Here is a 26,522-nt window from a genome sequence, read left to right as displayed (position 1 = left end):
TTAGAAACCCTGCTGTATGTAAGAAGTCAATAGAGGGAAATGGAATATTTTGTGGCTAATCATTTTTGCATGTATCACATTCCCCTCGTATTTCCTTTTGTTAAGATTCCCAATCTTAGAGCTCTACTTTTCATGACAGGACAAGGAGTATGGATGGCTTTATATGTTTGGTTATGGTACCTACTCTGCAGTTTGAAAATTTTATTTGTAAGTGTTAGAAATGTAAATAGGAGAGTTTCAAGTATCAGTGAATTATTTCTGAATACAGAGAATAAATTCGGATGACAAGGAAAACCTGGAGTCACAGAGGCACAAGCCTGCCCGTTTTCCCCTTGTCCCACTGTCTTAAAACCTTTAAATGTCCTTTTAACCTGGGTAATGGTAGCTTTGTCTTTCCTTCCTCCACCCACACCAGTGCTGTTAGGAATTGAAGGGGCTTCAAAATAAGCTTAAGATCCAGGACTCCCTTTGTTCTGTCCCTAGACACCAAGTCCCGGAGGAACACACTGCAGTCAGTCTCTCTTTGAAATTCTAATTAATCTACATTTTAAAAGTGTTTTTTAATCTACATCACTCAGATTTTCAAGAGCTTCTCCACCGTTATTAGATGTCATATTTCCAGCCCCATGTTTGTGATGCTTAACTACGGCCCACACTCCTAAATCCTCCAGAAGTCTCAAGGGTTCTAAAATTCATCCTTCCCAGTTTGCACTAGCATCATTTTTTCCTCTCTTGATCTCTTCCCACAAGTCAAAGAAGTCGTTCCTTGGTGACTCGTAAACACCACTTTTGGCAGACAACTTATTAATCTGATCGTTGTTTGTGGTAGCTGCAAGATTGTCTCTTACACCGATGGGGAGAGGAGGCTCAAAGTCGACGTTATTTTTGGATTGACTTTAAACATTATTAAAGGATTCAGAAGTTTATAGAATTATGATGATATGAAAGACATAACAGTCTTGTGGGGGAAATAATGAAAATGCCCATCGTGGGAATGTATTTGCAAAAGGAAATTGCCTGTTTTTTTGTACATCCCGAGTGCCTGCAATCATCTACTTTCTTCATCTACTTTGTCCAACATGTATAATTGACTACTCAGTCAACCAAGATTTAGATTCTTCATTGTGAGCAACGCCATAGTAATGTAATCCAGTACCACTCTTCTCTGCTCTTCTTTTTTTTTTTGTCATCTAAGTTTTCTTTTTTGTTGTTGGTTTTTTATTTATTTTTTTATACAGCACGTTCTTATTAGTTTTCTATTTTATACATAGTAGTGTATACATGTCAATCCCAGTCTCCCAATTTATCCCACCATCCCCCCCCACCTTTTTCCCCTCTTGGTGTCCGTACATTTGTTCTTTACACCTGTGTCTCTATTTCTGCCTTGCAAACCGGTTCATCTGTACCATTTTTGTAGATTCCACATATATGCGTTAATATACGCTATTTGTTTTCCTCTTTCTGACTTACTTCACTCTCTATACATATATACAATGGAATATTACTCAGCCATACAAAGGAACGAAATTGGGTCATTTGTAGAGACATGGATGGACCTAGAGATTCTCTGCTCTTCTTACTTTATCTCTCATGTTGGTGTTTTTAGGAACAGGAGAGAACATCAGCTCCACTAGTTTAAAAACAGCATACGGCTGACAACCCCTTTCTGTTCCATATACTCCTCATCTATCTTGCCAGCATAGCTTTTTGGCAAAGCAGTATTTTTGTCTGAAGAAGAATATATTGCATAAAGATAAAATGTTGTCCATAGGGCTGTGATTTATAAAGAGATTACAGGGAATGATCAATTCATGAACCCATTCTAGTCAAATACTGCCTGTCTCTAGAATCAGGCTGATTTTGTGACAAAGCCACTTTGGCTACTAACTTACTACAGGATCTTGGGGAAGTTATTTCAACCTCATCTAAATTCCTCATGTCTCATAAGTTCGGTAGTATGTTACTTCTCTATACGCTGCCTGTCTTATAGTAAATGCTTAATAAATATGCCTATTATTATTGCCATTCCCAATTATTGTTTAACATGATATTTTCCAAGAATTATGGAGGTCTTATGGTGCCTTTGAGACATATCTGGCTAGGTACTGTGAGTATTAAAGGCTACAAGTCTGCCTGTAAAATATATTTCTTGTAGAATCCTAATATTAGTCACGCTAATATTGGTATTAGATAAAAATGATACTATAGCATCACTTTAAATATGTGCACTTCTATTCAAAATAATATTATTTAAAAAGTATATTGCAAGTGTTTTATTAAATAATATCAGATTTAAGCATTTTGATAATGTTTTCATACCATTTTGTATGTTATTAATTTAGTGACATAAATAGCTTGCCTTTCAAGATCCTAGAATAAAAACCACAAGGACAGATTATTCCAGATGTGGTTCCCCAGCTGGAGTACTGTGAGAAACCAGGAGAGTGGATAGAGGGCATCATTTGGTCAGCATGTGTTCATATGTCCAATTTTTAGTTTCAAAAAAACAAAGAAAAGATAGGAAAAAAAGAGGGCTGGAGGGAGGGTAGGAGGAAGGAGAAAGAGAGAGAGTTAGTCAACAATAACAATCTCAGGTTTCAGCATCTCGTATTCTATTCTATTTTTCCATCCATTTCACTTATTGAGCATTTCCTCTGTGCTTTTTTTTCAGTTGCTATTAATTTTTGCGTGTCTTTTAATATCTCAATTTTGAGTAAATACTCTCCTCTTGCAGAAGACAAAATGGTATAGAAATCGAGATCGTACAGTCTCCCCAAAAGATTTTTTTTTTTTAATAAAAAAGCAGTTACTCTCACTATTATGGTTACATGGAAACACTTAGTAGGAAATGGATCCCAACTGTCTGTAAACCAATAAGGTGCATTCATAACTCTATGCTTGGGACAGGTGCAAGCAAATTTCAGTTCTGTACATTTTTTTTGCAAACTTTAGCAGGTTACTGAAATTCTTAAAGAATGTCATCGCCTCGGTTAATTAATTAATTAATTAATTATTATTAAAAAAAATTTTTTTTTCACCAAGCCAAACATTTGGCCATATTTTTATTTACAACATATACTATAAACATATACAGTACAGCTATAAAAAGAACATTTTAAAAAAAATTTAACTGTCAAGAAAGTGTATAGTGTTATAATACTAGACTACATGTTCATATTTTATTTCAAATTGGTTTGCTTATCATCCATTTCAAACCATTAAGAGTGAAATGCTACTTAAGGATAATTAAAAATTATCTATTTGCATTATTAACAATAAACAATTCCAACAAATTAATAAGAAAGAATGTCAAGTATTAGTATCCAAAAAAATGGGCTTTTTCAGAAATTATTATATAAAATATAGCAGCCAATTTCAGTTTATTTTGCTCTATGATAATGTACATATGCACTTGAATAGGATTCTAGGATTTGCTTTTGGAAGATACTTTTAAGAAGTTCTTTGATTTCTTAAGGTCCAACAACTGCCACACCCAGCCAAATCTAATCCAACAGTTCATGCAATGGCTTTGGACAACGAATCATTGAGAAATCCTCATGATCTGGGTAGAGTTGCATGTTCTACCGATATTACATATGATGGAAAGAGACATTACAAGCCAATATCAAAATTGTAGCAAAAGAAAATACATACATTCAAATCAGTTGTGACAAAGGTTTTCTACAAATATTTTAAATGTCATACTTTTAGGAAACCAAGATTTAATGTGTATTTGGATTTTACAGTATCTATACTCTAACTGAAAATTTAACAGAGTAGTCAGATGGAATTCAGTCTAGTATTGCAAATCTTTCCGTTCAACATTATTGAGCACCCGCTATGTGCATAGCACTGTGCTAACATTTTAAAAGTTGAGTATTAAGATCCTTATCAAGCATTACCTTAGTGTGAGGTAAAAATATATTAAATTAGCGTTAACTCATTAGTTTGCTTGTGGTAATATATGTAATCCTGTGCCAGCTGGCGTCCCTGTGCCATATAATGAGCTTCACTCATTCACACACACAAATATCTGTACACCAACTGTGCCAGGCATTGTGCTAGTCACTGGGATACGATGATTTGGCATATGTTCAATGAATGCAAATTAATCTTAACCTATGCAAAACAATTGGAAAACTACATTACTTTTCTAAAATGATCACCTCTATTTTTAAAAATAACATTCAGTCTTTAAATATGTTCATAATCAGTAGCACGCATTTGTTGAATACCTAAAATGTGCTAGTAGACCCATGAGCTGGAGTAGCAATTAAACTTCTTTTTTTTTAACATCATCTATGTTCACCCACAGTTGATTACTTAAAGAAGTTTAGCAATTGAGAAAACAAGAATTTGAAATTTCACAGGTGGCTTTGCAAAAGTGAAGCATGATTAGTTTGCCTGGGATACTTTTCCAGTGCTGTCATATTGAAGGTTTGAATGAGGTATATGGTGCATTTGATTTTATCTCAAAATGGAGTAGCCTTGTTTTAGGAATGGGGGGAAAAAACGTATTTTCTTTATCCCTGGCGACCCTTATAAATGATGTCCACCTTGAATAATTGTTCAGTCGAAGCCGAGCTCAGTACATAGGGAAAAATATATTTCCTCTCTTTTTTAACAGTGGCCAGAGCCTCAAACAAGGTAGTGGCATGCTTTGTTCTTTTGGACTCCCAAATGCTTGTGGTAGTTCACTGATGATGTGTGTCATCACTAATAAAGATAAAATTCTTCTTCGTCAGTAATGTCCTCTGTCCACAAAATATTTATATACACATATAGTTTTACTTCTCTCTTCTAGCAAATCTATAAATGGAATTTTTGAATGGAAACCCTATGATATAAATAACTTAAAGCTTTCTCATAGTTTTACCTGCTTTGCAATCAGCCGTTTTCTCCTTCAAAATCAGTGCCTCTCATTAAGACTACTTCTGGCAGGGATGAGGGTCTAGCATCAGTTTGTAGAAAAGTGGTCATGATTTTGCCTCTGGGTTTGTTTTAATTGTTCCTCTCTATGCAGTAAGGTTTGTGGCTTGAATAATAGAGAATTCATTTGTAAGCTTTGCCTCCTACGTTTCTCCAGAGATTGTTGTGAGGACTAAATTAACCCCAAATTACTTATTGCACATCAACTCTGTGCCAGGCCCCCCTCAAGGTGCTGCAGACATAGGTGTAAACAACACAGTTCCCACGTTCATGGAATTTAATTCCAGTGGGGAAAGCCTGAACCTGAACAGGACAAAAATCACAAGTAAGGACTGCAGAATAGAAAATGCAATATGGTAACATGTGAGTAAAGCATCAAAGATCTTCTTCAGGAAGGTCATGGAAAGCTTCTCTGAAGACATATTGTTTGATCTGAGTTGTGAATTATAAGGAGGGAGGTAACCACGGACAAACCCAGGATAAAACAACATGTCTGAATGTCCTGAGAAGAATGGATGTGCCATGCTGGTGGAAGGAAAGGGAATCTCCATAAAGCCTTATATGACTGAGCTGGAGGGCATAAGAGATGAGACTGATGAAGAGATGGTAGCAGAATCATGTAGGGCCATGATATATAAGGAGTTTTGATTTTATTTTAAATGAAAGTCAAACCATTGGAGGGCTTTTGGGGTGGGAGTGGCATGGTGTAATTTACATTTAAAAATAATAACAATGTATGCAATAATCTACCAAGATTGAATCTTGCCTCTGTGACTTACCTCCCTAAGCCACCATTTTGTTACCCTTAAAATGGGCATCATTATGATCCTGTATGGGCATCATATGATCAACATCACTCATATGGTAAAGATGAAAAAGGCAATCAATACACACTGCTCTGTCAGCGGTAAGCCTTCAGCAGACAGAGGTATTCAAAGAAACACTTAGGTCTCTCTTAAGTGTCCCCTTCATTCTCTAACCTGGACCATTCATTAATTTATTTTGTGCTCTCCTCCTCTCCCTTAATGTCTGAAATTTTTGACAATTTTCTCTGAGATTCATGGCATTTGGGCCTCTGGAGATAGCAGGGGGCCCGGTTTACTGTCTGTTAATTGTAGCTGTTCTCTGCTGGAAGTGCCATCACAACTAGAATAACCAGGGAGACTGGGAGGTGGTGCAGCCTATTAAGTGGCCCCATGGGGCTGCCCTAGCAGCAAAAATCAAAACAAACAAACATTGTCCCAAAACAGGTTTGGGCGTTAGGGGTTTAAAAATGGACATTTTCCCATTAATAACGTATCAGTTAAACTCTAATGTGACAGCTCTCAAAAAAGTCCTTCTAACAAAACCATTTTGAATCCCAAATCATTCATTTTGCCTACATATGTCAAAGCCAAACAACGCCTAGCAGATAATTTGGTTCATAATTTTCAAGGGTCCAGGTAACAGCAAATAGAAATAAGTAATCTGCTGCTATCCCATATTTCCAGTGTTTCTATACAAGCTAACTATTTCATGGAACCTGAGAAATTCAAAAGTGTTTAATGATTCAAAATATCTAGTTGAATCGCTTATATAGAAACAATATCCAAATAATTAAGAATATTTTGCCCTCTGTTTTTAAGAGGAGTCCCAAACCTAAAACCCTACATAAATAAAGAAATTCATCCTTTAAATATAAAACAAATGAACTATGAATCTTTATTGTTAGGCTAGCCATAATATTGCTATGAAATTTTCATAGTAAGGGCAAAACATTTAGATTGTAGGGCATTAAAACAATTAACGAATTTCTTTTTATTTGAACCATTACATACAGAAGCAAATGATATACCTTATTTCATTGCTTGGTTAACATCAGCCTGTGCAAAAGAAGGATGTTTTTCAGAAGAGAATTACAAAATAGATAAGGTTGGTTTCCCCCATATTTAACTTGATGGCAAGGAAGGCAGGAGAATTTCTTTGGAATGTTAAACCTGGGATGAAATTGTATCTAACTATTAGGAAAAACATGGATGGGGAAGGGGAACACATTAAAAATCTTTTATGTAAAGTAAAGAAAATTTACTTAAAAAAAATGAGATTGTATCTGTACAAACACAAGATTGAGAAAACGGTTTAAATGGAAGGAAATGTAAGATAATTGTTTTGCGTTACATTATCCTCCTCCCTCCTTGCCTAGCTAGTGTTTTCTACAAATAGATTGCATTTGATCTTGAAATGTGTATGAATACCTACCTATACGCTCCTATCCCTGTACATAAACACATATTTATCAATTTATATATCCACATACATATGGATCACAACTTAGGAAGCACAAGGTAAACTTATTTTTCCTACCACCTACTATTCCTGAAAGGACATTCTCATACAGAATGCCTGCAACTAATATTTTCACTACTACATCACAAGAATAAAAAAAAGTTTTATTCTTTGATGTATTGACAGTGAGGATCATTACTACTTTACACTTAAGTAAATGATTCTGGGCTATTTTTTCATTGTATGTTTCAATGCTTTCTGTAAACTGAAAGTCTGAGTATATATCTACACTTGAGAAAAATAATGGCCAAGATAAGAGAAAATATATAGAAGTTAAATTCTGATGCAATAAAACCTCCCCTGGAAATAAACTTTTACCCCTGTTTCAATTACCTGCTTGCCACCATAGATTTTTTAGGTGACATTCCCAATTTGGAAAAGTACAGTAAGTGGTTTATACCCACAAAACAGCTCATCATGGATGGACTTGCTATATTTACATCTGAGTTACAAACATTTGAGGTTTGCAGCATGAAGCAACCAAAGATTGAAAAGCAACGGTGTCTCATATCGCTCTAAATTATCATTTCCATAGATATAACCTTTATCATTTCTTCTCTGCACTTAAAAAATAAAAACCGGTTAAGGTAACCCCACCGTATAGTCTTCTTCTGCTTGTTGTACACTTCACTGTTACAGAGTGAATCACCTTGGCTAAACGTACTCATTAGTGCCCAATTTGTTTCTCTTCGTCTCTTTAAAGAAACCTTGCAAGCCGTTGGAGCACTTATTTTATTTTGATTCCACAGTGGAAAATTGTATTCACATAAGTAAGCATATACCAAACAAAAATAAATCATTATTTCTTAGATGACCAATATCAGCAGGAATCTCATATACTTCTCTGCTGGAGTTGATTTCCAAATTCATTGAATAATTATTGGTGCTGCTTTTCATAAGTGAAAAACATCTTTCCCTTTCTATTCTGGTTAACTTTTAAATGCTACCCTTTCCTCCTCATTTCCTCAACACTTCTGAGAATTATTTGTAAAGGAGGGGGGAAAATGAAACTTCATATTCAGCAAATGTTAAGGTGGTTAGATAGAGTATAATCCATGACAACCACTCTCCTAGCCCTGAAATTTAAAGTTTTTCTTAGGAGCCTTCAGACAGAGAGTCTCAAGTTAGACTATCAATAAACAGAATCAATACCAATTAATGCCATAATATTTTAAGGTAAATCTGGAATTTATTAGACTGTTTTAAAATATAGCACTTAGATTATTAAAGTTCTATTTTTCGTTTGCTCTGCCAAGAGAAAAAATACATTGTTGTTTCACTTCCCAAAGGATTAATTGAATTTTGCTAATAAACCCTGAGTAAATTGGAACAATAGGCATAAGCATTTCTATATTCCCCCCTTAACAAAACTTATTAACAGCAGGTAACTCATATTCCTTGCCTCTCAAGTGAATTTATAAGACGCTGATTGGTTTCAAGTCCGTTTTACTACAGATTAGACATTGTAGCCACGTTACAGAAACTGTGAGAGTTCTCTACTCAGTTTAGAACTTGAATGAACATTTTTAATGGCTGCTGTGTATAGTGTATTGTATTAGGCACTATTATTGAGAAAACTACCAAATAAGACTTTAAAATTAATTCCAGCATTTAGACTCAGGAAGGGTAACAGTGGCAGGTTGAGATTCTGTCTAATGTTTAGACTCTTTCTGTATGTGCTGTTGCTCCTTTGAGGAATTTTCCTCCTTTTATGCTTTTGGTTGATGATCTTACATTTTTGAGCCTCTAATTAGAAGGGAAGCTGAAGCAATTTAAGGAATGATTTTTACCAAGTTAATTTTTTTCTTGAGGTTAAAGCCTGAGCATAGTTAATACCCAAACATAGAGCAATGTAACATTTGTACTATTTGTATCTTTCCAGCAAATAGATATTTATATTTATTTCCATATTTATCTATTTAGCTCCTAAAGTGAAAATATAATATTAATATTAACATAATTCAAAAAATAGTAAGATAAAATCTAAGAAACATTTTGGAATAAAATATCATAATGCACATTAGTCATTGCCCTTTTATTGAAAAAACTCCTTATTGTTAAATCGATGTATTTGCAAAAAATACAGTCCAGTCCAGATCTATGAACCATCCAGGAATAACTCAAATATGTCTTTTTTGAAATTAAAAAGAGGTCTGTGTAACTACAAAAAACTCAATGTGATAACATACCTTTGAATTATTCTGCCGTGGAATCCCTTTATCTCTTTACCAAGAAAAAATTTTCATATGAATATGAGTTTTAATTAACATTGACGGACAGGGTACTTTACAGATATTCTAAAATATCTTAATATAAACTGTTATTAAATAAAACATATTTGAAATTATAATAATGCATTAGATAATCAAATAATTTAATAATACATGAAAACATTTTCAAACAAAATATATTTTCATTAATATTTTACTCTTAAAATACCCAAGCCAAATTGTTTCTAAATAAGTAATTATTTCATATTTCAGATATAACCTGAAAAAATGAATTTATGTTCAGTTATTGAACTTTTGAACCTCATAAAAAATCATTTTAAAAAAGATTAAGAAATCTGCAACACAGAATGGCTTACCCCTGAATTTTATCCAGATTTAGTATAATGGAGGCTCTGGAAGTATTGATGGGACATATAATTCATGATTTCACATTCATAACATAGCTGAAATTTAGAATATATTGTTATTTATTGGCAATATCTACTCAAACACAAAGAGACTTATATAGTTAGGTCAAATTCTATGAGTTTCTCTAACCTTATGGGGGAAAAAAAATAGGAAATTATAGACAAGATTTAGATTAATTTGAGGGTTGAATTGAATATGCTATATGACCCATCTATTTCCTTGTCCAAAAATTAGCAAAATAGCAGATAGAACCACTTGGCTAGAGAGAATGTATTTAGTAGTTGAATGTAAACATGATAGCCATATACGTAGGTGCTCCAACCTAGAGTAATCTTCCATGTGTGTCTCACTTATTGTGTCAATTGTCTGTTATTTTAAACAATTTTCCAATAAGCAGATCAACTTCCTAATGTGTGTCTTATGAATTTTTCATGGGGGAAAATGAAAGGATAGTATGATCAGAGAGATTTGGGGAATGTTCTCCATATTTGATACCTTCAGTGCATGAAAGTTCTCAGGGTTCTAACAGAGAAGACATCTTTTTATCACAGTGTCTCCCAAAATACCATTTACCAAGCATTACTTATTAATATTTCTATAGAATAACATAGTGTGTGAAATCCCGCCGTATAAAATGGAGTCTACTACTAACTACCTGATAATCCAGTTTACCTTCAATTTCCCAACTTTAGTTTCATCAGGAAATCTGTACAGCAATCAGAATGAACTATGTATTTTTCCCTCCATGAATCCCCAAGATGTTCCTTTTGTGTGCCTTTGTTCACATTATTTCCTCCATATGGAATGTCTGTTACCTCTCTCTCTTACCTCTGTAGGTTCAAATCTAAGTGTCTAGTAGGTGTTTCACACATATGCTCACATAGATGATATGCCAGTATGAGATTCTACGTGTGCAGCTGTGCAATCAACAATATCAGATGAAGCTTGAACAAACATTTTTAGTGCCTCTGAACATTGTGTATTATGCCAGGCACTATTATGAGGAAACCAGCCAAGCAAGGTTTTTTCCATGTACCACATGAGAGAATTAGCACTGCCGTTTTCACAGGAGGCAGAGAGGATCAAGTTCGACTTAGAGAGAGGGTAGGACATAAGTTGTATCTCGATTAAATAATCTACCTGTTAACGTTCTTGCAAATGTGAGCAGAAGCTCTAAAATCATAGGCCCCCTGTCTGTAGTGAGTGGGAAGACTTAGAAAGGAGATGGTTTGCTTTGTAGACATGCTTCACCTGCTTTTGCGACTAAGAAACAAGAATCTATGTGGGTTGCTTTCTAAGCTGTGATTCAATGAATCAACAACTTTTAAGGGCACTAAATCCTATGGTGAAAACACTTTGAATTGAATCCTGTCTCTGCTTATTGTGATATTAGGAAACTTACTTAACCTTTCTAGGCTGGTTTCTCCCTCTGAAAACTGGAATAATAATACCAATTTCCTAGAGTCCATGCATGAGTGAATAATGAACTGTATATAAATACTCAAAAGATTGGCATGTGGTTAAGTTCTCTATGTGTGGAAATATTATTAATAACATTACCCTTCTTTATCCTTTTGCTACTCCTTCCTAAGTCACAAAGAATTCAGTAGCCTTTCATGAATATTCAACACTTTGTCTGAGACTCATGAAGCATTCTTAAGCATCTATATTCTTCTTGAAAAGAATAAGATTGTAAATCATTACCAAGGCCAAATTTTAAAAGATGGGACATTTTATCTATAATGCATAATTGCCAATTCTAATTCAGTTACAGTATAAAGGCATTATTTAATTTAATTTATACCTTTGACCATCTCCTATGGCTGGAAAATAATGTCTTCTTTTACATGGTAGTTCTAACCTTTCCCCAATTACCACTGTCTGATGTTTTCAGACATAATTTGTTTTCAGTAAATAGATTTTATTTTAAGAATGTCTATACAGCCCTTTATATGTTATAACCAGATCTTGTTTTAATAACTCTAGATAACAGGGTCCTATTTTTTCGTCTCTTCAATAGTATATTGAGATCATTCTACTTATAACAATTTAATGAAAATAAATGTTTTTGTGTTATTGAATAGAATTTCCATAATACAATGAGTTTCCTGAGATAAAAGCTTCAAGGCTAAGTGAAATGTAGAACAAGGACAATGATTCTAATGGAGAGATGGCAAAACAGTGTTTATCTAGGGTGCCAACTGCGACTCATTGGAAATGGCTTCCGGGATCCCTATATGAAAAGGATGATTCAGGCTTAGGAACAAAGAGTGCCATGATGGTCCTAAGTCTAGGAGCAGGATATGGTGGATCTTGAGCTTATATTCATTTTTTCCTGTCCAAATTAAACTTATGTGTAATATCTGTAGTTACTGGGGAAATGTAAAATATATGAAATACCAAGAATATTTTCCCTTCAGTGTTGTAGTGACTCTTCAACTCCCTGACAAGAAAAAAGTACTATATGTAATATTAATCGTGGGCAGACTTTTTCCCTCTTTTAATTTTTTTCTTATGTCTTCTATCTTCATCCTCTCTCCCATTCTTCCGTCTTTTTCCCTTTCCTGTTCTGCTTTTAGATTCCCTTACTTTTCTTTTCTCCATCTCTTTCATTTTCCTTCCTTCTTTAAGCTTTTTTAGCATCTACAGTGTGTGCTTACATATGAATCCAGGTGCCCAGGTAAGTCAAGAGTCTGTGCCACATTTGAACAGTAACATTGTTTGGTTGTATCTAATTGGTCAATTGTAATTAGTCCTGATCACATAGAGGACTCCAGGTAGCTTTTCCTAACCGGCGTATGGATGTTCCAAACTGCTCTTTGCTAACCTCTCCCTCAACTGCCCAGCAAGCTAATGACCCAGGAGGCATCTGTTTCCCACCTGACTCCTCAAGGTCATGGAGAGCTGGCTGCTTTGAAAATGCTTACATGCTCACCCACCCATATCATCTTTCCAGGACTGCTCTCCTTTATGGAGAGTGAATTGCCTTTTGGGTTTCCTAGATATTAATCCAACATTTACTTGAATATTAACACTTTCCAAGCCCAGACTAAAGGCAATTTTTGCCATAGTGTTGACCATATTTTAAAAAGTAATATAGCAGAGGTTATTTTTTGTTTGTTTGTTTGGGGGTGGGGGGGCAGGAGGACAAGTAATATTTTAAGGAAATTTAGCATTAGCGACCGACTAGTACCTGTCTCTATGGTAGCCAAATCTTAATAATTTTCTATTCTTTGCATTCAGTCAACTCTTTATCTTTCAAGTAAAATTGCTGTGTAACTCTACGGATGTTTTCGGAACTCACTCATCAAACTATATTATTGTATATCTTGTATACTCTGTTAGCATGCACTTCCTTGAATACAATTTTTTCAGCTATTTTTCTACACTTGTATCAGCTGAACTCTGTAAATCCCCTTTTATCAAATTCTAATGAGGAAAATCAAATGCAAAGTAATTTTGTTCCCCATTTCATCAATGGATAAGTTACTGTTACTGATAAATTGTTCTGTGATATGGTCTTAACCCTTCTTCTCAGGTAGAAATGGGAACGAGAAAAATTATCTCTGCCTTTCATATGTTATGGTGGTAAAGGGTGTGGGAAGCCTTTCTCTATTGAACAGTTGTTGTTTTTTTTACTCTGCTGTATAATAATTTTATTTTTCCCCTTCTGAAAATGAGTTTCGTGCTCTTCTTATGAAGATGGGTAAGGCAGTGGAGGGAAGTTATTCAATTTTCTTTTGGGAGAATGTTGTAGCTACAGAGAAGGGTCACAGCTAGAGCATCATTTGGTGAGTTTCCCTAGAATCGGATGCCTTCTCTGCCATTTACTTGACATGTACCCTTGGGTCAATCTCTTATGCTTTCTGGGCCTCAGATGTTTGTTTCAAAACTTCAGTTATACCAAAGGAGAAAATAATGGAAAAGAGCATACTCTTCTCAAAAAATTGAATATTATTAAACAATTTCTTCCACTCTGAAAACCCTACATATGGAAACTCAAGCCCTTTCCTCACTTCCCTACAGGTGATCATTTTTATAAATTCCTATCATTTTTTACTTACTTTTCTCATCCAGTGTTTTCTGAGATGGGGTCATACACATCGATACATGACTAGATTTCATTCCTTTCAACTGCTTATAGCATTATATTACATGAGTGAATCATTTATTTGACTATTTACTAATGATGAATGTCCATGTTATTTGCAATATTTTGTATTACACAAAATGATATGATAACCATCCTACGTACGTGTGGATATCTCTCCATTGGTTGATAACTAGAAATGGATTTGCTAGATTACAAGGATGTCAGTTTTTAATTTTAGTAAGTATTGTCTAGTTGCCCTCAAAGTAGCTATATCACTCGAGCTTCCACCAATAGTGTAAGAGATGTCCATTTCCCTCCAGTCTTAGCAACACTTGATACTATTGATCTTATGAAAGTTTGACATTTATCTGCCAATTTTATTAGAAAACATTATATCATTTTACTAGCATTTCTTGATTCTGTTTTTATTTAAATGGATACAATGAGAGACTTAGGTTTCTAATAAAATAATAATTAATTAATTTTAAAAGAACTTAAAATGTATTAGAGATTTGAGATCTTTGAGGCATTTTTCAAAAATAGCACTATTTGCTTATGTCTTGGAATTATTAGTTGGGTAAAAAGGGAAACTGTATAGTATGGTCAAATTTCATTGAGAGCTCTCACCTCTAACCTTCTCAGTGCAAAGGGGCCTGTTATCTGTGTAAGCATCCCTGTTGAGTTTACCATGGGCTGGTTATGAAGATGTAGGAATCCTACCTCAATTATTCAGGTATCTTGACTTGGAGTTGTGCAACTTGCTTATATAGGAATGGTTTATGAAACATTACCTTTTCTGGGCTAAAAATGAAGTTGCTGTGCATACAGAACTTTGAAAATGCACAAAATGTCACACTGCCTAATGGCCTTTGAAAATTAGCCATTTAGGTCAAGAGGGAGATGACGATAAGTTTTGTAATTCTGTGAAAGTCTTTCAAGTGGTCAGGACATTTCAATAGCTTGACATTTTCTCCATCTGTTCTACGTTTTGAAATATGAAACCCAAGCAAGTGAGCACCCATGCAGTTCTGGTTGGCTTCTGCATGGACTTGGTAATGCTGGTCTAGCAGTGGTCCGGAAATTACCATGTAGGTGTCAGATTCACACCCAAACTTCTTTTTGTAAATAAAGCTCTTTCAGGACAACTAAGAAAAGCCCACTTGTTTAGGTCTTGTCTACGGCTGCTGGCCCTACAAAGGCAGAGTTGAGAAGTTTCAACCGTGAGGCCATCTGATACAAAGTAAGTTATTGGCTGCCTGGCCCTTTACAGTAAAGGTTTACTAACCCGGGGTCTACTACACACGTGATCTGAGTAGACTATATTCTGAAAGTTTGAGAACTAATTTGTGAATAGATACACGGATCCTGTGTTTTTATTACATTGAAACATTTAAAGGACTTTGAATAAATCTCTTAGCAGATGGATTATAATGGTGGGAAATTTACAGTGAAATTTTGTTGATAAAATATTTTTTGTTTGTCCTAAAAACAGGTGAGGATTATAGTACAAGTACTTCTGAAAAACATCTTAACTGGTGGAAAGTACTAATTTAAACAATGTCTTTTGTTTGCTATTATTTTCTAGTATATTCCTGAAATAGTATCCCCTTTAACTTGAACAAAGGAGCTTATTATACATGGTGACTCTTAAACTTTTAAAAGTTAAAAAAAGACAGCTAAATTATGGTTTATGGATTTTTGTAGTGTTTAACGGTAAAAAATCTGTCTTCTGATTCCTCCAAACATACCCCAGTAAGTTAATTCATTATGTTCAAAAAGTCTTACTTAAAATAGCATTAAATATTAGTATATTCATTGGCAAATAAATGTTTAATAATTATATTTTGTATTTCCTCAATTCATAATGACTGGTATTATGGCAATAGATAAGTAAGGTAGTCTCAAGAGATTTTAGTAATGCAAGAAAATAACGCCAGCCTCAAATTTTATCAACATAGTCAAACTATAATCAAAGTCTTGTTTTTTTTATATTTCTACACATCCAGTGTCCAGTAGACTTGTCTCAAAGTCATACATATGTACACACACACACACACACACACACACTGTCCTGAACGCTGCCATGGTAAAAGAATTACGTTGGTGACTTTCATATGTAATAGATGAGTAAGCTCTCAACCAAGAAATGTGAGACATTTGGGGACAATCAGGTTTCAATATGAAACTCATGAAATGTCCGGAGAAAAATCAGAAACTACTGTTAGCAACTACCTAAAATAAAAACAGAAGTAATCACACCTCAAACAAATGAAAGTTAAAAGAAGCATCCCAGCTTCAACCTCATGTAGAGAAAGAACTCACCCAGAAGTAGGTTACTGACCCGAAATAAATAAAACCAGATTTCTATTCCCAAAGTTGCAACTCTCCAACTTCCACTAGTTCCTGGCATGTTGTTGGCAGTAATTTTCTTCAGAAAACACACTAGTAAGAGTTTATGCTGACCAGGAATAGGAGAGGAACTCCGTGTCTTTTCTAATCTATAACCAAATACCTTGTGCTAGGTACAATCTCACTGAACTTTTGCAGTAAATGAACATTTCGGCAAATATTAAAACAAATTATTGTACTGAAAATGTGTTTCTAGAAAACCAGTCACAATATCAGTATTATCAGGTTCAATGTGTACACTGAATCATACATATTTTTCCTTATTTATATTCAAGTGATCACCGGCACAATTTCCCTGTGCCTCAGTTTACCCACTTGGAAAAGCGTATATAATAATGACACCTACCTTATAGGGTTGGGGAGACAATTAAGAGTTATTACACATAAAGCACTTTTAAAAGTCCTGGTATATAGTGTTCCATCAATTTCACCTGCTTATAGTAGTAGTAGTAGTAGTAGTAGAAGAACTAGTAATAGTAGTTAAAAGCATCTTCAGATGTCCCAAATTTCCCAGTTTAGAGTGTAAACAAATGATACCAATATTAACAGATGCACTGTCCTGAGTCTTCGTTGTAAGAGAAAGATGTAAGCCATTCATTTGTTTATTCATTCTGGAACCACTAAGCAGGCTTTGTCCTAATTCTGGGCAGATATATTGGACACAAGCACAGTTGCACAGTTGTCTCTGCTCTCAATGAGTGTACATCCCAGGAGGGGAAACAAATTAAAAGCAAATAATTTCAAAGCAATTCTGTCTAAGACAGAGGTAGGAACTATGAGGAACTTGGTAGCAAATAACTAAAAGCTGTTACAAAGGGACTTCATACATCCATTTTTATCCCCCCAGCCACCCTGCAGGGTTGGTCTTATCATCCTCATTTTTCATATGAAAAAAACGTGATGGGGATGTCACTAACCTAGATTCATGCAGCCAGGGTATGGCAAAGACAGGATTGATCCTAGGTCTTCAGGGACCAAAATCCATGGTTTTGCAATCCCTCAGACTTTGCTTGCCTGGATCAGGGTACTGAGAGTGTTGGCTAGGACATTGCTTACTCCATGGTGTGGCTGCCCAAACCATCCCTAGTCTGGACGCCACAAATGGAGCAGAAAGAAACATGGAGAGAAGCCATTTCATTTTAGGACTCTTGACTGCAGCCTGTTCGTCTGGCGTGATTTCTTCTCAGTGCTTATGTATATGCTAATCACTATGGCTCAGTGTGTCCCTGTAAATAACAATGCTGTGGTGAAATGTTTAATCTTCCCTGGGGTTGGTGGACCTCTTCAGCAGCTGGTCTAGTGATAAGCTGAGCAATGGGAGTGTAGCTTCTTGTTTTCCTGAAACCACGTGTTGACAAGAGTAATGAATGACTGATACTGAAATACAAGTGATTTGAGTTGGAATGAAAAAAATGTAAACAGTTTGAATTCTGTTTTTGGCTGAGTTTTCTTTTTCTTTTTGTTTTCCTCTCGGACTTTAAACTTTGAGGGACCAGTGAAAGGCCATCTACTCCCTTTCTCGTCTGTTGACTGGATCTCTTCAGACGGAAGAGAATAATAAATTATTATGCTGAAAATAAATAATAAAATAAATTCTGAATAGTCCTCTTTGGCCCTCCCTCCTGGTGCCCTATCTCTAAAGCCTGGACAAGAGCTACAAATATAAATAGTGGCTCCTTGCCCCAGTTTCTGTATTTGTTTGGCAGCGATTAAATCACTCCGCCTTCTAATTTGGAAAGTTTATCATTTAAAGCTCCATCCACACATCTCCTGGGCCAAAAGTGTGTTAATTTATTATACTATTCTAAATATATGACTTGGAACTGATATTTCACTATCCACCAGCGGTGTTTCATGAAGTCTGGAAACCTACCTTCACCTTCTTCTAATTGCCTTTTGCCTGAACTATTATCCTTAACCATTTCTCAATGTTTTATTATGACTGCCTTCAAACACACAATAATGTTGTAGGAATTATTTCCTAAGCTTCTCGGAGAGTTGATACCCATTTAATGTCTAACTTTGGTAACACAGCTATCATCTTGATTTTTTCACTCACCCCATCTCAGTCTTTAAAACGCGCGCGCACACACGCACGCGCACGCACGCACGCACACGCACACACACGCGCAGCACGCACATGCACGCACGCACGCACGCACACACGCTCGCCAGGGATTAGAATTAACAAACGGTCAGGAATGTGGGCTTTAGAACTTATTAGACCTGGTTTTAAAGCTTAGCTGCATTAGGTAAGCCTCAGAACCTCTCTAACTTCCTACTCTATGGAATGAGGAGGGCAAATCCCACTTCAGAGATTACGTGCAGATTATGTAAGGCAACGTGTATTAAAAATCTGGCACCATCCCTGGCCCATAATAGGTACTTAATAAATGGTAGGTGTTTTAAATAATTACTACATGATATGTACTTAGTTATAAAAGTAAGTTGAAATTGCCTATAAATTGGTGTATGTAAAATGTGCTAAAATAGTTTGAACTTGAGTAATTTTTTTCCTAGTTAATTTAACGAGCATCTCCTTGATCTTCACTGAGCTACTGAGCTGTTAGGACCCAGAGTTGAGCGTGCATCTCTGACCCGAGACTCAGCCAGTAAAGTTTTATCTCCAGTAAAGAGGATCAAGGAATGCTTTGCAAACATGAGCAGCAGCACCTGACCCCACTGGAATCGCATGGAACTGCTTCCCGCAGAAATTCTGGGCTTCTTCCCAAATGCTCCATCTGAAGGTGAATGCCTAGTGCAAAATGCCGCACATGTGACTGTCTCCTAAACAGTTAATGCAGAATACTGAAAAGAGCCCCTGCCCAGGCTGTCTTTCTTAATGAATTGTGACAGTGCACTAATCTAAGCACAATTGGCCTAGTGTCTCTCATTGTGACAGCAGCATTTCCACCAAGGAAAGCAGCAAGGGTATTCTGAGATTGTGGCTTGTCCGGCGCTGAGTTTGATTTATGAAATGAGACCTAGGTGCCTGGATTGAACAGATTGGCTTGCAAGAGACAGCTGTAGTGGAGGAGCTGCTGCCAGGTATGGGGAGTGGAAATAGAGAAAAATGAACAGTGGGATAAAAGTTCCTTTCCCAGTCCCCACTTATCAACATGAAACATCTGTTTCAGCTACAGTGGTTCCCAGTGGCAGGCAGAATTATTGATACGGTGAAATCACCGCCTCTATGCATCACAATGGTTTGCCCCTACCCCACCCCAGCCGGCTGCATTGTAATAATTCATTACTGTACTAGTGCTACCAAAGACACCGTGCACCATTGAGAGGGGATTAATGCCATGGCAATTGTGCAAATGGGGAGGGTGGGGAGGAAAATTTTCCCCAGGAGCAATAAATTCCTGCCCACTGTTCTGTTTTATTGTGGATGAACACAGCAATGATACTGGTTGGAAAATGAGCAATATGCTTCTGCCTGTCTCCAGTTGTGTTTAATATTCTTTTTAATGGGAGAACATAGCTTTTATTTAAACTAAACATAATGAATGCATTTGAAGATTTGGATCGGTGTTTTAAAAAATCTTGCTAGCTCATATGTTATGTAAGCACATGCTGCTATAAATAGGAAAACAAATATGCTTAGTTCAGCTTTTTGTTAGATGAAATTTGATTAGGGATGTGCAAAAGTTGATGCTGTCAGCCAACACGTAGCACCGGGGGACCATACATACCATGTTAGAAGGAAAATTAAATGCATTTATTATGAAAGAAACTGATTTTGCAGAAACATACCAAGAAAGTTTACATGCCTAAATAAATAGGAACTAGGATGCCTTAATTTCAGTAATATCACTTTATAATGCAAGATGGCAACCTTGCATGAGTTCGTATGGCAGCTGAAGAACAATTAGGAGGTTTATTAACCAAGTTCTCATGGTTCTTAGCCTATTCTAAGTAGCAGAACAATGCAAAAAGAAAAAGAAAAAACAAGAGCCTATCACTTGTGAAGATGCTTTACAAATGCTTTTCATTTTTAAATTAATCTCCCAACTAAAACTGTAATGTGGCCAGTTTAGATGTGAAAGCTAAAGAATATAGGCAGTGCTATACGGTTTGCTCTCTGCTTTTATTGGAGCACCTAGCACTGGTCCTTGAGATGAGAAAAATAGAGTTTGGTGTTCCAGACAACAACGAAGTTGAGCTTAGGCAAATTAATAAGCAGATCCTGCCTGTCAGCCTGGGCCCTGAAGAGGTTAACAGACTCCATTGCTGACAACGTGATAATGAGGATTTATGGTGAGTGGGAGGTGAGGGTGTGTGGATGCTCCCAGGCTCCCATGTGTGGTGGCTCCAGGCCCTCCGCAGACACAGCACCTCAACAGGAGCGAAGGTTACCTTCTGGATTGCAGCAACAGCTGAGCCTGGCTACATTGTGGCTAAATTCACAGACACTAAAGATGTGTAAGTGTAGGGGGGGGTGTGTGTGTGTGTAATTGTATTCTTTGATATTTTGATACTTTGTAATTTCAGATATACCCCGAATTGAACCACATTTTCATTAGGAAAAGAAAATATTCCCTTTGTCTAGTATAAGGCATATTTGGATGGGATGGGTGGTTGGATGGATGGACGGATGGATGGATAGATAGTAAATGCAGTTCATGTAGCTTTCAAATATCTTCATGTTCTGTCCCCGACCTACTTCCCTAACTTCAAATACTACACCTCCTTTTTGCTCCCTCTTTAAAAACTATGTATATATGTATATAAAGCTATTTTTATTTTCCTCAAAAATGCCCACTCGCTTTTAGCTCAGGAGGCTTCGTACTTGCTTTTCCCTATGACAGGGACACTCTTCCTGGCTCTTGACCAGGCTTGTTTTATCACCGTTGAACAAAAACCCCAGATGTCTCTTTCTCTCCTTCTTTCATCCCTTACCACAGGCGATCATGCTTTCCTGCTTTCTTTTCCTTATAGCTCATTATTTTCAAAATATATCATGTTTGCTTACCTGTTAATGACCTCCCTGCTGCCAGAATATAAGTCCCATGAGAGCCAGGACCTTGTCTAACTTCCTGTTATTTCCCTTGCACCAAGAACTGTGTCTTTTATTTGGTGCGCATTAATATTTCCTGAGTCTGTGTGGAGTGGGTGAGGAAGTAAGGCTTTCAGAACCATAAGCTATTCTGTGACTTTCCATATGGGTGTACTTAGATTCTGAGGTCTATAGCTTCTTCTAAGTAGGCGATTCTTAAGAAATAGCTAATGTTGGGAGCATTAGGAAAGGAAGGAAGTACCAGTGGTGCAGCAAGTGATCTCAGCTCACACGGGGGTGCTCAGGTTCAAATCAGAATGTACGTTCTCAACTCTCCCCTCATTTGCTGTTGGCATTAACTCAGTGTAGTTTTCACAACTTTCACTCTGTGCTAAATTGAATACCTTAATGGGTGGTATGACTTATTAGTCAAAAACTAGAGGATGTTTCTCTGTGGGGTATTACTATTAATAGCACATCATATTTCACTATTCCTGACTCTTTCATGTGTTGATATCCGTGGTTAATGTAATATTTTGCAAGAATATATGGTTTCCATTTTTTTATTTTTGAAAATCACTATTTCAAAAATTATGATAACTGCTGCCTTTTACATTAGAAAATGAATTGCTAAACTGTTCATAAAATGTATTCCTCTCCTACTACAGAAGATGTCAATAAAATCATAAACACACACTTGGGAACAGAAGTGTTTACCTGCACACACTTAATTCAGACCGGTTTTGTTTTCCCTGAAGAGGCAAGTTCGCGTGTCGTTTCTCATATTTAAGCGACGATATCTTGACCCCAAGATTGTCAGATACCTGCCACAGGACTCGTCCGTGAGACGACTGTGGAGGAGGCTGTACTGAGCCCCGTGCACATGCCACATGGTTTCAATTACAGCTTTATATGACTAGACAGTGTGGTGCCAGGAAGGAACGATTGAAATTTATGCAAAGGGTCTTTGTCTTCGTGGTGCAGATACCTGGGTCTCTGCTTTCAGGATCTTCCTCTCCTTATGATTATTAACGTTTGTTTTATCCTTGTGAAGACCAGTGTCTGAAGTTAGAGATTCTGTGTTGAGATAAGAGAAACAGAAAAGAATAGCCTGGGTCCCTATACCCATCCTGTCGTGCTTTTTTTCCTTCAGTTTCCACACTTGTCTGAGGCCTGTAGGGTGACATTGCCTTTCTCAAGGGTGCGTTTGGGAGCAGGCACCAGATAACAAGTGTTTTTCCTAAGGCTGCAATCAGTGAAGGTTTCCTCAAAATTTGTGGAGGGGGTGTGATGGCTTTTTCTATGACTTAAGAATTAAATCAGGGCACAAAGCATTACCTACATAGTTCTTTGAAGAGGTATGATAGTGACTTATGAGAAAAACAAAGCTTAGGTCTAATAAACCATCTAATAGAATTGAAAGCATCAGCTCAAGTCAGTTATATGGTTGCTTCCAGCTTCCGGGTAGGGTGATGGACAATCTTTTTTTTTTTCAAAAGTTCCTAAAGAGTTGACTCTTTATAAATATACATGCACTGAAAGTGAGAGATTAACATGGTCCTAGACTGGAAGGTTCTCTCAGGGGAAGGTGCATTATGGCTCCCTTGTCTTTTCTCACCAGTGAATTATACACGACTAGGACATAGTAGGAATTCATGGAGTATTTGTCAGATCTATGCGTCAGTAAATGTTCAATTTAACCTCTTCTCTTATGGTTGGGAACAGAAACCCAGAGGAAAGATGTGGGTAACCCAGGGTGATGGAGCCAGTTGGTGGCTAAAATGGGACTAGAACCCAGTTATTCTGTGATTTTCCACTTCGTCAGTAACAACAGGTGTGTGGTGAAAATGGAATGTCCTGGGTATTGGAAAGGAGACTTAGGCATATACCTTATTCATAATGGCTGCCCATGTTACTCTGAACCCTGATGCACGGATCTATTTAGTTTAAGGCATCTGTGCTGGTACTAAATCAAATTCACCGACAGTAACTTCAAATTCTTATTATCAGAGACCAATATGGCAGCTGTGGAAATGTAAATGCATTTTTGTTGGTGAGAGGGGGAGCTGAATGAGAAGATGAGCTTTCTGACAGCATGTCAGATTTCCGTGGATGGAAGGAGAGAGATAGAGAGCACAAGAAAAGTGGGGTGAGAAGTGGAAAACAGCCCAGAGAGGGAATATGACAATATATTGTAACTGCCTTTGGAAGCTTCCGTTCCTTATATAACTCAGTAAAGTAGAGGCTGGGAACAACAGGTTAAGTCATGTTTTTAATAGAGTTTTAAAAGCTTTCCAGTTCATGTAGAGACTCACAAATCCTCTTTCTAATGCATTTGTTTTCTTGAAATGGCCCACTCTTTTTGTCTCAGAAAACCCATCTTCCACCTCTAATTGAAGAAAAAAAATGGTTAAGCATGCTCGGTCACTACTGTTTGAGTAAAAAAAAAGACAAATCTATCTTTTCCCCTTGATAATGAAACATAGCGTTTGGAACATCTCTGAATCTCATTATAAAATAAAAGAAGGAAACTTCAGAATGACTCTATCATTAACTGCTTGTGTGACTTTGGACAAATCATATTGAACTTTCTGTACCTCAGTTTCTTCATTTCTCGGGGAAGTCATAAAATTAGAGGCCCGCCAAGCTTCCTTTTATGTCTTTTATCCCCATGTAGTTCATAGGCCAGGGAGAGAACAGTCCATAGAGTCCAAATCTACCATCAATTCAGGATCAAAAGAACGGATAATTTAGGGACTAGAGTTATGAACTGTAAATGGAGTCCATGCAAAAACATCAAACTCAGTTCAGCTGTCCACTCCTCTAAGCATTCAGTTTGCTTCTATATAAAATTTGAAAGGGAAGTGGATCTTTTGGTCTGGAGGAACTCTGATTCATTTTGGAATATTCACTAGGTGAATCATGCTCCAGCCAGTTACTAACATGTTTTAAGTCTTCCTCCATCCCTGTCTGTAATGGTTTTAAGCCTTATTATTTGCCATCCCTTCACTGTTTAGGGACACAGGTAATCAATGAAAATGTGTATTTCAAGAATATGCATGTCCCCCCGATCGTAGTTTATCAAAGTCACTTTGAATCATTTCAGTTGAATTTTCAGTTCTTGTAAATCATCAGTGTCTATAATCATATTACAGGGTCACAGGGGATCACCAAGAAAGGTATATTAAAGGGATGGCAGAGGAGTAAGTGCAATGCTTTGAGTCATTCCTGGGTAAAGGAGAACAGAATTTGTTCTTGGGAAGCGGGTAAGGGTGGAAACCTTCTCTTTCGTTTCCAATAGGCATACTGCTCACTGGCAAACCTGAAGAGCTGTACCAGTCAGGATGTTTACTCTTTCAAATGAGAGGAACTGCAGTTCAAACCAGCATAAACATGAAAGGGAATGTAATTAGGAAGATCAAGGAGTGAATATGGATGGCTTCAGGCATGGCTAAATACCAGGGTTCAAAGAACAATGACACTAGAAATCTCTCTTTTCTTTCTTCCTTCCTTCCTCCCTCTCCCCCTCCCTCCCTCTCCCCCTCCCTCCCTCTCCCCCTCCCTCCCTCTCCCTCTCCCTCCCTCCCTTCCTTCCTTCCTTCCTTTCTTTCTTTCCTTCTCTCTCTTTCTTTCTTTCTCTCTCTCTCTTACTCTCTCTCTCTTTCTTTCTTTCTTTCTTTCTCTCCCCACCACCCCCGTTCTCCCCGCCCCACCTGCCCACTCCCCCAACCATTAATTCTGTTTTCTTCTGGAATACCCTTGCACTCAGGCCAGCTTACCTTGGAATTTTGGCTAACAGTAACATCAGACCTGTACGATCTATATTCTACCATAGTTCCAGCAAAAGTCCTGGCACTAGGATTGGCCTGGTCTTAGGCACTTTCATCCCTGAATGACTCTCATCATGATCATCCAAGTCTGGGTTACATGTCCATGACAGGAATCTGCAATGGAATTTTCCCTCCCAAACAATGTTGCCTAAAGTTAGAGCAGGGCTGCTTCTTCAGTGAATATAGGAATGCTGTTACCAGAAATAAAAGAGGGGGTAGGAGAAGTATGCATATGTCAGCTGCAATTGTTTCCCCCCAGAAAACAGAATTTGTGTGTTTGACCCACAGGAGTGTGAAGCAAAGCAATACATGATCGTAAATTAATCAATAGTTCACCTTCTGATCTTTTCTAACTCAAATTTATCTATTCTTCCTGTATTCATGTCATTCTTCCAAATGTGACATCGATCCATTGATGTTGGATTCTTTCTCTTGAGAAGCCAAAGAAATTCCCTATTATACAGAGTTTCTTGTTCACTGATAAACACTAGAACAAAGGAATTTCTGAGTAGTCAAACTCAAAACATGCAATTCATCGCTTGGGTTTTGTTCCCAGCTTTGAAGTGAAAATATAGCTCTTGTTTGAAACAGATATCTCCTCTCAATCCAAACAAACTATCAAATTTCCTGAAAAAGGCTGTATGTTGAAATGCTTCATTTCTGAGTGTCATAAGCATGGCTTATCCCCTTGTTGCTGATATGGGTGTATATTTTTCAAATGTATCTCCTGGGAACATTAAAATAAAACATTTCATTATCCATCTTCCTTTTATTTTTTTTTCCAAGTGATGTCTCTGCCAGATATGAAATGCATGTAATTCACTGTTGCTTTTAATTTGTCAGTACATTAATTTTAGTTGATAAAGAAGTTAACTGAATCTGCTGTCCCAGTTATCTTTGATAATTCAGGTTCATTTGGCTCTTGCTTTTAAAGACTGTTCTGTGTCTCCCCAAATCTCCTTGTGTTTATACAGCTTTTAAGTTGTCATTGACCCAAGAGAATATTCAAGGGTGATTATAGTTTTCAAGCTTGTTTGTATGCAATGGCCATGACCTTTTCTCAAAAGACACACAGCTGCTCTTAGCTGCACCTTGACCTCTAACAGGCACTTATTACAAATCAATTTCATAGATTCTTCATAAAATAATATAGAGTGTCTCTGGTAGCAAGATGATGAGAGGACACCAAGTTCTTGTCCTTAGGAGGTTAGAAAGAACAACTGAATCATGAAGTTTGAATGACTGTTGAGTGGTCTTACTTTTTCTCACCGGCTGTCCTTAAGAAGGACTATTGTACC

The sequence above is a fragment of the Orcinus orca genome, chromosome 3 (assembly GCF_937001465.1).
Source record: "Orcinus orca chromosome 3, mOrcOrc1.1, whole genome shotgun sequence".
Lineage (NCBI taxonomy): Eukaryota > Metazoa > Chordata > Mammalia > Artiodactyla > Delphinidae > Orcinus > Orcinus orca.
Note: the sequence above shows the minus strand (reverse complement) of the source record.